The sequence below is a fragment of the Tachypleus tridentatus genome, chromosome 12 (genome assembly GCF_004210375.1).
Source record: "Tachypleus tridentatus isolate NWPU-2018 chromosome 12, ASM421037v1, whole genome shotgun sequence".
In the NCBI taxonomy this organism is placed as follows: Eukaryota; Metazoa; Arthropoda; class Merostomata; order Xiphosura; family Limulidae; genus Tachypleus; species Tachypleus tridentatus.
In genome coordinates, this window is record NC_134836.1 from 64,117,590 (window position 1) to 64,123,204 (window position 5,615).

The following is a 5,615-nucleotide window of genomic DNA, read 5'->3' on the forward strand; positions in this document are numbered from 1 at the left end:
CACACCAAACATGCTCATCCTTTCAGATGTGAGGGTATTATAATGTGATGGTCAATCCCGCTATTCATTGGTAAAAGAGAAGCACAAGAGTTGACGGTGGATGGTGATGACTAGCTGCCTTCCCTGTAGTCTTACATTAGAGATGGCTAGTGCAGGTAGCCCTTGTGTAGCTTTGTGCAAAATTAAAAACAACCACAAAAGACGTTAAAATAGCAAAGAAAAAGTAAAATATTTGACCAGTCAAATTCTGTTTGCAAACAAGATATTACAGAAAGTAATACAGCTTCGGTCTACAGTCTTTCCACTTTATGTAGTAGTACCACACAGTGTAAAAATAATGTATTTCATTTTGAAATACAGTATGTTACTATACTTGTGAATTATGCATCAAAAAAGACAAATGACTGTTAAACCAAAGAGAAATAATACAGATGACATTGAAATTGTTGTATTTGTTGTCATTACATGAACATGTTTGGAAAGTGCCTGATTAATAGGCCCTTGTTGTTCATATTATTTTGAAAACTGAAGCATTCATTATGATTTTTCTTTGAACATTATTTTTTTCAAAACTATAGCTTGTGAGTAAAAGTAGTATAATAGTAAACTTCAATTACTGATGTGAAACTCCTACTAAATATTTCTGTAAGTAATTTTAATATACTTGTTATGTTCAAAAGCCCAGCACTTGTACGCTGTTAACTTTGATTGTTCTAAAATATAAATCTTTATATTTATCAAGTATAATTAGTTTAAAGACTGTAATAAATAGTATGGATTGTTCACAAGAAGATTATTATTTCAGGAAAACTGTATATTAGTTGCAACTGTTTAAAGAGTAAAAAACAAACATTGTGCTCTCCAATAGCTTTGATGTCTAGTTTTTAGAATTATAAATAAATATAACTTTGGATATTATTTGGACAGTGAGATGGAAAAGTGAATATTACAGAATTTGCAGGTCCCAGCTCTAACAGTATCTTGCTGATGAAAGATGTGACACTACAGCTGTGATGTTTAATAAAATATTGGGGCATCATTAACAGTTTTTTTTGGTTTTTCACTTTTATGTTGTAGTTTTTTTTATTAATGAATAAAGACAGGCATTTTAAAAGTGCTTTCTAGACCTATTTGCCATAAAGTGTGATGTTAATAAAATTTGCTAAGCCTACTGTCATAAGTTTATGAAATGTAACTCAAAGTTTGGTAGGATTACTCAATTATTGGATATTGAAAGCTCATGTACATGGTTTTCCCACTTAAGACTGTATCATGAGCTATTTTTTAAACCAAGAGCTTACTCATTATTTACAATGTTCAGTATTCTGTCATACTCACCACGAGGTTTGCAGTTGTAACCTTGCTAACTAAAGAAGTTACATCAGTCATTTATGGACCACACTAACCTGAAGTCAGTGTTAATCATTGTGCTTTTCATTAACTATTAAGAATGGAAATGTTGACATATTCTGTTTTATATTTAGACTATCTGGTGAAGTTTTATAAGTGTAATACAGATGGATGCATGCAATGAAAACTAATTATGGATTTTTTAAGAGGGTTAGAGCAAGACTCATATTGCAGCTTTATGAAAGTTACTTAGTTTCTAAAATGCTTTCTTGTAGGAACAATGAATGCCAAGATATTATGTTTTGATATCTCAACCACTTAATACAAGTTATAAGATGTTGATAAATCAGTTAATACTACTGAAGCATTGTACTAGTTTTACATTAACACCCTAATCATTAAATTCAGGGGGAACCATTTACACAGAAGTAAAGTTACACTTTTATTTAAATTGTAGTAAAGTCATCGTTGGGTAATAATCTTCTGGTTTCCTCGGCATAGTAAGAAAAATCACTTGAGGAATGTTTTGAGATCAAGATATTACTGACTGTTGGTTTATCAATACAAATATTTAAATTTCTCTGTGAGATAATTATGTAGTGTCTTTTTGATATCCAGCAAAGCAGAGAAATTCGTGCCTACAAGAACAGGAGATTCATGGATCTTGTGTGCGTTCTGTCAAGTGTAATGAAGAATGTGCAGGTTTACACAAGAAATCAATGTTTAATTGAAATATTGACAGTTTATAAAAAACAACAAACCACCATTACACAATGTAACGAAGAGATTGTGTTAATCTACATATATTGAAAATAAACAGTTGTGTGACTTTACAGAGTAACAATGACTTAAATAACAGGCCTTTCCTAGTACTCATGCCTCCATCTCTAATTTAGTTTAACATATAAAAAGAATTACAAACAGAGAGTATCTCCATGTTAAAATGCAACATAAGAATTAAAAATTAACTCTCGACTTAACCTTACTAACAATACCAAACTGTGCTATAAATACAAACCTGTATTTCACTGTCACGTGAGGCCAGTTACAAAGTATTCACTTAATGGTAAACTTAAACAAATGCTTAAATATTTAGTTAAATTATAGACAAAAGCCAAATAGTGCCCACATGAATGAAAAAGTAAAAATTAATTTTAAACTTAAAAGAGGTCTTGAGGAATTCTTGGCCAATAAAATTACACAAACCTGTTATCCACAATCAAAACTGGGAATTTTTTGGATAAGAGTTCTTATGTAAAAGTGAAAGCTGGAGAAACACCAGATGGAAATTTGGTAAACATGTATATGCAAAACCTGTGTAAAGTTATAGGTAATTTTCTGCTCTCCCAGTCCTCAGCACTTTTAAATATGGCAATAAACTCTTGAGTTTATGACACAGTGATTGGTACCTAATACATCAGTTGGCTAGTGAGCAGGTTTAAGAATAATTTCATGTAATAATTAAAAGAGTATTGTTATTCCTGTAAGAGAATCAGATCAGAAGACACTTGATGCAGTTAGTCCCTGTGAAAGTTAATGTATTACAGATCTAATGATGTATTTCATCATAAAGTTTATTTTCAAAATATTTTATTCTCTAAATTCTATAAGAACACAAAATTAGTTGGTATACCAAAATTGTTTTTTTTTTTTTTTAATTTCTTCATCTATTGAATTACTCACAACATAATGTTTTGTGATGACATGGGACCTATTGGTCCATCTTGGCTATTACACACTCTAAATTTACTTAGAAAACTTAGTCAGCCCTTATCATTCATGTACTCATCAACCTTTTTCTTAAACTCTTAAATTCACTGCTTCCATTACATCTGAAGGCAACCCATTCCAAATACCAACCACCCTGTTAGAAAAATAAAACTTTCTTAGCTGAAGATAACTTCTACCCTGCCATAAATTTATACTTTTGTCCCCTAGTCCTACTACTCTCAGTGTTAAATATGAAAAAAGATGATTCATCAGCATTATCAATTCCTTTACAAACAAAACACCCCAATTAGATTCCCCCTAACTTTTTTTTTTTCAAGAGATAACAATTTGAGAGATTTAAGCCTCTCTGATATAGAAACCCGTCCATCCCAGGCACCATTTTAGAAACCTTTCTCTGAACTCTTTCCAACAATTCAATGTTTTTTCTAAGGTAGGGATCCCAAAACTGATTACAATATTCCAATTGTGGTCTAAACAGTGACCTGTACAGTGAACTTATAACCTCATTGGACTTGTATTTAATATTTCTTTAGTTTAGCTTTGCAATTAGCAACAGCATACTGCTTGGATGGCTGTTGAGACTGATTGGCTATTGCATCAAGATCCCTTTCTTTTGTGACACTTTTAAGGTTATTCCTATCCAACTTTCACTTATAATTCAAGTTGTGATATCCTGCATGCATCATCTTGCATTTATTATACTTAAAACCGATCTGCTATTTATTTGCTCAACTCAATAAATTATCTAAATCCTTTTGAAAAGCAGCAGCCTCCCCTTCATTTCTAGCAACACATAAGACCTTAATATCATCTGTAAATTTAAGTAACTTATTGACTATTCCTTCATCTATGTTATTGATGTAAATCAAAAAGAACAAAGGTCCTAAGACAGAACCCTGAAGTACCCCACTTATGACATTAATACAGTTTGACTGAAGTCTATTTGTAACAACCTCTTGCTTTCTTTTTCCTTCCTCTTTTCTATGCAATTTGCTAACTTATTCCCACATCTACACAGACAATTTATTTTACAAGCCTTTCATGTGGTATCTTGTCAAATGCTTTCTAAAAATCTAAATACACCAAATCTACATCATTACCCTCATCTACATAAGCAGTACCCTTTCCAAAGAATGTCAAAAGATTTCTAAGGCAAGATTTTCCCATAGTGAAACCATGTTGATTATCCAATAAAATTCTAAATTTGTTAAGTAACTTTGCAAAGCCTCTTTTAATAAACTTTCCAAAGGTTTTTCTACAACTAATGTAAAACTAATGGGTCCATAATCACTGGGAAGATTTTTATAACCTTTCTTGAAAAGAGGAGTTACATTAACTATCTTCAAATTTTCTGGTATTTGCCAACTATCTAAGAACTGACAGAAAATAGTAGTAAGTGGCACATTTACCCAGTCTCCTTCAAAACTCTTGTGGAAACATTATCTGTCCAAGGAGTCTTATTGTTTTTTAAACTTCCCAATTTTTTTTCTTGACAAGTTCAGAATTAATGTAATCATCCTGTTTGATCTTGTTTCCATTTATCAACTGTTAAAGATGTAGAACACTGCTTAAATCTTAATTAGTAAAAACTGAAGAAAGAGCAAAATATAATAACCATCTCATAATCATCAGATACTAGCCTTCTTTTATCACCCCTCAAGGATCCTAACACCATTCTAACATTTCGTGTACCATCAATGTATTTAAGGAAATCCTTAGTGTTAATTTTTACTTTTTCCAACCTTTTCTCATACATGCTTTTTGTTGTCCTAATTTCCTGTTTCACCAACCTTCTTGATATTCTATAATCTTCTAATCTCATGCCATACAAGTCAATTTAAATTGCTTAAATTTATTATTCTTTTCTTTAATTTTGTTCCTTTTATTCACTTTGTGAGCCAACATGGTTTTTCACTTGTCACTACTGTTTTCTTTCTGTATTAATGTCTCCAAATACTTCATTTCACAACAGTTAAAGTTTTTACATAATCATTATTATAACTTGGAGAGAATATGATTCAGTTGAAATTAAATACCTGCTATCAGTATCTGTGCAGGAGTTTACCATTTAAAACACCATTAACTAAAGCTTGGATTTCTGTACCTCCTGAAATTTTTTTTATTTAGCATAAAATCTAAGTCCACATATTAATGCTTACATTGTGGTCTTTGATTTAATTTGGGTTGTATGCCAGCCCCTACTTTGGCTATTAAGATGCCATTCCCAGTTGTTAAACAGTCACCAGAACTATAACTTCATTAACGTTAAGTGTTGTAGGAATTAAAAGGCCCAAACCAATAGTTCTTGGAAAACATGCAAATTTATAACTACAAACAGTTTCATGATACATTTTCTACTATGAACTTAAAATAATTATTGAGTCCAACAGTTGTGTGATTACACTGAAACAGTTCACCAATTTAGTAAATTATAAAGTTATTGCACAGTTATTTACCTTGTGGCATCAGTCTAATGACAACAATCTACATCTGAAAATTTCCACAGAATAAAGTTTATGTTTGTATATTTAAAA